The following is a 9,566-nucleotide window of genomic DNA, read 5'->3' on the forward strand; positions in this document are numbered from 1 at the left end:
AACTTTTTCCCTTTTTATTTTGTGATTCATTGCTGGAATAGTTACAGGGGTGCTGATTTATAAGCTGTCATACAATCCTCTTTCGCACCATACAGTAATTTCTAAATAGGATACTTGGTCTTAAAAATTGTGATGCAATGCATGACAGTCACCACGGTAAAACCAAAAACATGTGTGTGAAGATAATTGATTCTTCAAACCAAAGTCCCGCCTGGATTCGAACCAACAACCTTCCGCAAGAAAGTCAGCTGCTTAAACCACTGACCTATGCAGTCACACTAGATCATTGCAAAGAGGTCATATATGGTTCAAAAAAGGCATAATTTCAATATAATCTCTGGATGTGATTTCTGTGTCAACACAAATTCCATATTTTCACAGCATGTGAAGAAAAACATCTGTGGGAAGAATATTTAATCATGGCTTTTTTAAACCATATATGACCTCTTTGCAGTGGGTCAGTGTGACCTCATAGGTCAGTGGTTTAAGCTGCTCACTTCTTTTGCTGAAGGTTGTTGGTTCGAATCCAGGCGGGACTTTGGTTTGAAGAATCAATATTCTTCACACACATGTTTTTGTTTTTTTATACATCAATTATATAACTTTTTCCCTTTTTATTTTGTGATTCATTGCTGGAATAGTTACAGGGGTGCTGATTTATAAGCTGTCATACAATCCTCTTTCGCACCATACAGTAATTTCTAAATAGGATACTTGGTCTTAAAAATTGTGATGCAATGCATGACAGTCACCACGGTAAAACCAAAAACATGTGTGTGAAGAATATTGATTCTTCAAACCAAAGTCCCGCCTGGATTCGAACCAACAACCTTCCGCAAGAAAGTCAGCTGCTTAAACCACTGACCTATGCAGTCACACTAGATCATTGCAAAGAGGTCATATATGGTTCAAAAAAGGCATAATTTCAATATAATCTCTGGATGTGATTTCTGTGTCAACACAAATTCCATATTTTCACAGCATGTGAAGAAAAACATCTGTGTGAAGAATATTTAATCATGGCTTTTTTAAACCATATATGACCTCTTTGCAGTGACTCAGTGTGACCTCATAGGTCAGTGGTTTAAGCTGCTCACTTCTTTTGCTGAAGGTTGTTGGTTCGAATCCAGGCGGGACTTTGGTTTGAAGAATCAATATTCTTCACACACATGTTTTTGTTTTTTTATACATCAATTATATAACTTTTTCCCTTTTTATTTTGTGATTCATTGCTGGAATAGTTACAGGGGTGCTGATTTATAAGCTGTCATACAATCCTCTTTCGCACCATACAGTAATTTCTAAATAGGATACTTGGTCTTAAAAATTGTGATGCAATGCATGACAGTCACCACGGTAAAACCAAAAACATGTGTGTGAAGAATATTGATTCTTCAAACCAAAGTACCGCCTGGATTCGAACCAACAACCTTCCGCAAGAAAGTCAGCTGCTTAAACCACTGACCTATGCAGTCACACTAGATCATTGCAAAGAGGTCATATATGGTTCAAAAAAGGCATAATTTCAATATAATCTCTGGATGTGATTTCTGTGTCAACACAAATTCCATATTTTCACAGCATGTGAAGAAAAACATCTGTGTGAAGAATATTTAATCATGGCTTTTTTTAAACCATATATGACCTCTTTGCAGTGACTCAGTGTGACCTCATAGGTAAGTGGTTTAAGCTGCTCACTTCCTTTGCTGAAGGTTGTTGGTTCGAATCCAGGCGGGACTTTGGTTTGAAGAATCAATATTCTTCACACACATGTTTTTGTTTTTTATACATCAATTATATAACTTTTTCCCTTTTTAGTTTGTGATTCATTGCTGGAATAGTTACAGGGGTGCTGATTTATAAGCTGTCATACAATCCTCTTTCGCACCATACAGTAATTTCTAAATAGGATACTTGGTCTTAAAAATTGTGATGCAATGCATGACAGTCACCACGGTAAAACCAAAAACATGTGTGTGAAGAATATTGATTCTTCAAACCAAAGTCCCGCCTGGATTCGAACCAACAACCTTCCGCAAGAAAGTCAGCTGCTTAAACCACTGACCTATGCAGTCACACTAGATCATTGCAAAGAGGTCATATATGGTTCAAAAAAGGCATAATTTCAATATCATCTGTGGATGTGATTTCTGTGTCAACACAAATTCCATATTTTCACAGCATGTGAAGAAAAACATCTGTGTGAAGAATATTTAATCATGGCTTTTTTTAAACCATATATGACCTCTTTGCAGTGACTCAGTGTGACCTCATAGGTCAGTGGTTTAAGCTGCTCACTTCTTTTGCTGAAGGTTGTTGGTTCGAATCCAGGCGGGACTTTGGTTTGAAGAATCAATATTCTTCACACACATGTTTTTGTTTTTTATACATCAATTATATAACTTTTTCCCTTTTTATTTTGTGATTCATTGCTGGAATAGTTACAGGGGTGCTGATTTATAAGCTGTCATACAATCCTCTTTCCCACCATACAGTAATTTCTAAATAGGATACTTGGTCTTAAAAATTGTGATGCAATGCATGACAGTCACCACGGTAAAACCAAAAACATTTAGGGAAGAATATTAATTCTTCAAACCAAAGTCCCGCCTGGATTCGAACCAACAACCTCCCGCAAGAAAGTCCGCTGCTTAAACCACTGACCTATGCAGTCACACTAGATCATTGCATAGAGGTCATATATGGTTCAAAAAAGGCATAATTTCAATATAATCTCTGGATGTGATTTCTGTGTCAACACAAATTCCATATTTTCACAGCATGTGAAAAAAAAATCTGTGTGAAGAATATTTAATCATGGCTTTTTTTAAACCATATATGACCTCTTTGCAGTGGGTCAGTCTGGCCTTATAGGTCAGTGGTTTAAGCTGCTCACTTCTTTTGCTGAAGGTTGTTGGTTCGAATCCAGGCGGGACTTTGGTTTGAAGAATCAATATTCTTCACACACATGTTTTTGTTTTTTTATACATCAATTATATAACTTTTTCCCTTTTTAGTTTGTGATTCATTGCTGGAATAGTTACAGGGGTGCTGATTTATAAGCTGTCATACGATCCTCTTTCCCACCATACAGTAATTTCTAAATAGGATACTTGGTCTTAAAAATTGTGATGCAATGCATGACAGTCACCACGGTAAAACCAAAAACATGTGTGTGAAGAATATTGATTCTTCAAACCAAAGTCCCGCTTGGATTCGAACCGACAACCTTCCGCAAGAAAGGCAGCTGCTTAAACCACTGACCTATGCAGTCACACTAGATCATTGCAAAGAGGTCATATATGGTTCAAAAAAGGCATAATTTCAATATAATCTCTGGATGTGATTTCTGTGTCAACACAAATTCCATATTTTCACAGCATGTGAAAAAAAAATCTGTGTGAAGAATATTTAATCATGGCTTTTTTAAACCATATATGACCTCTTTTTCGTGGGTCAGTGGTTTAAGCTGCTCACTTCTATTGCTGAAGGTTGTTGGTTCGAATCCAGGCGGGACTTTGGTTTGAAGAATCAATATTCTTCACACACATGTTTTTGTTTTTTTATACATCAATTATATAACTTTTTCCTTTTTATTTTGTGATTCATTGCTGGAATAGTTACAGGGGTGCTGATTTATAAGCTGTCATACAATCCTCTTTCGCACCATACAGTAATTTCTAAATAGGATACTTGGTCTTAAAAATTGTGACGCAATGCATGACAGTCACCACGGTAAAACCAAAAACATGTGTGTGAAGATAATTGATTCTTTAAACCAAAGTCCCGCCTGGATTCGAACCAACAACCTTCCGCAAGAAAGTGAGCTGCTTAAACCACTGACCTATGCAGTCGCACTAGATCATTGCAAAGAGGTCATATATGGTTCAAAAAAGGCATAATTTCAATATAATCTCTGGATGTGATTTCTGTGTCAACACAAATTCCATATTTTCACAGCATGTAAAGAAAAACATCTGTGTGAAGAATATTTAATCATGGCTTTTTTTAAACCATATATGACCTCTTTGCAGTGACTCAGTGTGACCTCATAGGTCAGTGGTTTAACACTAGAAGTCCGAGCATTTTTCTGTCTACGTAGAAGACCCACACAGAGGCCATTTGGCCTGACCACTTTTCCCGAATACACTAATCACTCATTTTGTTATGGTAATGAGGCTGTTAGTGGCAGTGTGTGGGGTGAGGGGGTCACACCTTACAGAGAATGAGGAATAAAAACACATTCACTCAGAACTGAAGAAGCCTTCTGGATAGAAGGCGAAATGTCTTCAAGAGAAGAAACCCAGTCCAGTTGACAGAGAAAACTACAATGATACAATGACCTGGATGATTGAGAATCTACACAGACAAAAACACATTCTATTCTAAATTGTGGACCTGTGAATGTCCCATGTGACCATAACGACTCATTGACTGCAACCAGACAATTGTTTGATGGATAAATACCTCAGTGCACATGGACTATCGCTTCAGCAGCTCTTCTCAGCAGCATGCACAGCATGATTCAGACACAGGATACCACCAAAAAGAAGCCAAACACCATCACACTCTACAACACAACAAAGTGCGGCGTCGATGTCATGGACCAGGTGGTGCGAGAGTACACTGTCCGCGCAGGAACACGGCGCTGGCCAGTAGCAGTGTTCTATAACATGATAGATATGGCAGCACTGAATGCACACGTGCTCTATCAGTTATGCACCGGGAGGCAGGAGAGACGGGTGGATTTCCTGCTGGAGCTTGCAAGAGAGTTGGCTCAAACCCACTTGGGTCAGAAAAAGGCCCAAAAGGAACAATTATTTTGGCAACAACCCTCCACATCACAACTAGGAAAAAGAGCCAAGTGTCAGGCTAAAATTAAATGTAGGGACAATAATGCAACTGTGCGCTGTGTTGACTGCTACCGATTTACATGTGGGAAATGCCCAAAGGAGCAATGGCAGTGCCAGGATTGTGAGTGACTGCTCAAATGTATTTCACTCATAATGCATGGCTTTTCATTCTTTGTAAATATGCTTGGGTTTCTTTTTCTTTTTTACTATTTTTAGCACAAAAATAACAATTACTTCTGCAACAACCCTCCACACCAAAACTGGGAAAAAGTTGCTTTTTCATTCTTTGTAAATATGTTTTGTTTTTTAACAATAAATGTCAGTGTGTTGATCCCTTCCTTCCTGTTGATCCTTTGCACTGCATACAGCTCATAGTCCAGTTTAAGTCTCTATGGCTATGTTCACTGAGGTATTTATCCATCTCACAACTAAAGCTTGCTCTCAAAAGAACCTCCTGAGCTGTAAGGTATGTCCCCTCCCCCACACAGGTTCAAGTGGCTCCGGCCGTGTGCCACTAACAGCCACATTTCCATAACAAAATGAGTGTCCACAGGGGGGACTTGGGGCCAATTGGCCGTCTTGTGGGTTTTCTAGGTAAAAAGGCCAAATGGCCGCTCTCTGGGACTTCTAGTGTTAAGCTGCTCACTTCTTTTGCCGAAGGTTGTTGGTTCGAATCCAGGCGGGACTTTGGTTTGAAGAATCATGATTCTTCACACACATGTTTTTGTTTTTTTATACATCAATTATATAACTTTTTCCCTTTTTATTTTGTGATTCATTGCTGGAATAGTTACAGGGGTGCTGATTTATAAGCTGTCATACGATCCTCTTTCCCACCATACAGTAATTTCTAAATAGGATACTTGGTCCTAAAAATTGTGATGCAATGTATGACAGTCACCACGGTAAAACCAAAAACATGTGTAGTATCTGACCCGTTCTATGCAGGCTTTACATCTGTAAGGCCGTAATGTGTTTAACAGCCACCTAAGCACCATATTAGGACATGCTCTGCATGTGTGTCCTGTGTCTTCTTCCTTTATGTAAGAGGAGCTGCTAAAAGATGACACTGGAGCCTCTGGGCCCCTCGTTGTCCTGCATAGGAGGATGTGTAGCATGAAACATCTTCATGTACTCCCTTTTTTGGTAATAACAGAACGCTATACTATTGGGTTGGCCATATTGTACAGCGTGAGCTCATCAGTAAAGAATGTGTTTACTTGACTGTATAAGAAGGAGGTGACGATGAAGACACCTTGGAGTTCTTCACCATCGGGACCGCGGAACCTCCCTCAGACAAACTGCAGTGTTCGATTGATGCCTGACTGTTCTCTCCAATAAACATCTTTGATAACCAAGTCGGTGTCTGCGAAGTTTCCTTCCTCATCAACACATCTCGGCAGCCACCAGGAGAAGATTCACAACACATGTGTGTGAAGAACATTGATTCTTCAAACCAAAGCCCCGCCTGGATTCAAACCAACAACCTTCCGCAAGAAAGTCAGCTGCTTAAACCACTGACCTATGCAGTCACATTAGATCATTGCAAAGAGGTCATATATGGTTCAAAAAAGGCATAATTTCAATATCATCTCTGGATGTGATTTCTGTGTCAACACAAATTCCATATTTTCACAGCATGTGAAAAAGAAAATCTGTGTGAAGAATATTTAATCATGGCTTTTTTTAAACCATATATGACCTCTTTGCAGTGGATCAGTGTGACCTCATAGGTCAGTGGTTTAAGCTGCTCACTTCCTTTGCTGAAGGTTGTTGGTTCGAATCCAGGCGGGACTTTGGTTTGAAGAATCAATATTCTTCACACACATGTTTTTGTTTTTTTATACATCAATTATATAACTTTTTCCCTTTTAGTTTGTGATTCATTGCTGGAATAGTTACAGGGGTGCTGATTTATAAGCTGTCATACGATCCTCTTTCGCACCATACAGTAATTTCTAAATAGGATACTTGGTCTTAAAAATTGTGATGCAATGCATGACAGTCACCACGGTAAAACCAAAACATGTGTGTGAAGAATATTGATTCTTCAAACCAAAGTCCAGCCTGGATTCGAACCAACAACCTTCCACAAGAAAGTCAGCTGCTTAAACCACTGACCTATGCAGTCACACTAGATCATTGCAAAGAGGTCATATATGCTTCAAAAAAGGCATAATTTCAATATAATCTCTGGATGTGATTTCTGTGTCAACACAAATTCCATATTTTCACAGCATGTGAAGAAAAACATCTGTGTGAAGAATATTTAATCATGGCTTTTTTTAAACCATATATGACCTCTTTGCAGTGACTCAGTGTGACCTCATAGGTCAGTGGTTTAAGCTGCTCACTTCCTTTGCTGAAGGTTGTTGGTTCGAATCCAGGCGGGACTTTGGTTTGAAGAATCAATATTCTTCACACACATGTTTTTGTTTTTTTATACATCAATTATATAACTTTTTCCCTTTTTATTTTGTGATTCATTGCTGGAATAGTTACAGGGGTGCTGATTTATAAGCTGTCATACAATCCTCTTTCGCACCATACAGTAATTTCTAAATAGGATACTTGGTCCTAAAAATTGTGATGCAATGCATGACAGTCACCACGGTAAAACCAAAAACATGTGTGTGAAGAATATTGATTCTTCGAACCAAAGTCCGCCTGGATTCGAACCAACAACCTTCCGCAAGAAAGTCAGCTGCTTAAACCACTGACCTATGCAGTCACACTAGATCATTGCAAAGAGGTCATATATGGTTCAAAAAAGGCATAATTTCAATATAATCTCTGGATGTGATTTCTGTGTCAACACAAATTCCATATTTTCACAGCATGTGAAGAAAAACATCTGTGTGAAGAATATTTAATCATGGCTTTTTTTAAACCATATATGACCTCTTTGCAGTGACTCAGTGTGACCTCATAGGTCAGTGGTTTAAGCTGCTCACTTCTTTTGCTGAAGGTTGTTGGTTCGAATCCAGGCGGGACTTTGGTTTGAAGAATCAATATTCTTCACACACATGTTTTTGTTTTTTTATACATCAATTATATAACTTTTTCCCTTTTTATTTTGTGATTCATTGCTGGAATAGTTACAGGGGTGCTGATTTATAAGCTGTCATACGATCCTCTTTCGCACCATACAGTAATTTCTAAATAGGATACTTGGTCTTAAAAATTGTGATGCAATGCATGACAGTCACCACGGTAAAACCAAAAACATGTGTGTGAAGAATATTGATTCTTCAAACCAAAGTCCCGCCTGGATTCGAACCAACAACCTTCCGCAAGAAAGTCAGCTGCTTAAACCACTGACCTATGCAGTCACACTAGATCATTGCAAAGAGGTCATATATGGTTCAAAAAAGGCATAATTTCAATATAATCTCTGGATGTGATTTCTGTGTCAACACAAATTCCATATTTTCACAGCATGTGAAGAAAAACATCTGTGGGAAGAATATTTAATCATGGCTTTTTTTAAACCATATATGACCTCTTTGCAATGGTCTAGTGCGACTGCATAGGTCAGTGGTTTAAGCAGCTGACTTTCTTGCGGAAGGTTGTTGGTTCGAATCCAGGCGGGACTTTGGTTTGAAGAATCAATATTCTTCACACACATGTTTTTGTTTTTTTATACATCAATTATATAACTTTTTCCCTTTTTAGTTTGTGATTCATTGCTGGAATAGTTACAGGGGTGCTGATTTATAAGCTGTCATACAATCCTCTTTCGCACCATACAGTAATTTCTAAATAGGATACTTGGTCTTAAAAATTGTGATGCAATGCATGACAGTCACCACGGTAAAACCAAAAACATGTGTGTGAAGAATATTGATTCTTCAAACCAAAGTCCCGCCTGGATTCGAACCAACAACCTTCCGCAAGAAAGTCAGCTGCTTAAACCACTGACCTATGCAGTCGCACTAGATCATTGCAAAGAGGTCATATATGGTTCAAAAAAGGCATAATTTCAATATCATCTGTGGATGTGATTTCTGTGTCAACACAAATTCCATATTTTCACAGCATGTGAAGAAAAAAATCTGTGTGAAGAATATTTAATCATGGCTTTTTTTAAACCATATATGACCTCTTTGCAGTGACTCAGTGTGACCTCATAGGTCAGTGGTTTAAGCTGCTCGCTTCTTTTGCTGAAGGTTGTTGGTTCGAATCCAGGCGGGACTTTGGTTTGAAGAATCAATATTCTTCACACACATGTTTTTGTTTTTTTATACATCAATTATATAACTTTTTCCCTTTTTATTTTGTGATTCATTGCTGGAATAGTTACAGGGGTGCTGATTTATAAGCTGTCATACAATCCTCTTTCCCACCATACAGTAATTTCTAAATAGGATACTTGGTCCTAAAAATTGTGATGCAATGCATGACAGTCACCACGGTAAAACCAAAAACATGTGTGTGAAGAATATTGATTCTTCAAACCAAAGTCCCGCCTGGATTCGAACCAACAACCTTCCGCAAGAAAGTCAGCTGCTTAAACCACTGACCTATGCAGTCACACTAGATCATTGCAAAGAGGTCATATATGGTTCAAAAAAGGCATAATTTCAATATAATCTCTGGATGTGATTTCTGTGTCAACACAAATTCCATATTTTCACAGCATGTGAAGAAAAACATCTGTGTGAAGAATATTTAATCATGGCTTTTTTTAAACCATATATGACCTCTTTGCAG

This window comes from Takifugu rubripes, unplaced genomic scaffold, assembly GCF_901000725.2.
Source record: "Takifugu rubripes unplaced genomic scaffold, fTakRub1.2, whole genome shotgun sequence".
NCBI classification, from domain to species: domain Eukaryota; kingdom Metazoa; phylum Chordata; class Actinopteri; order Tetraodontiformes; family Tetraodontidae; genus Takifugu; species Takifugu rubripes.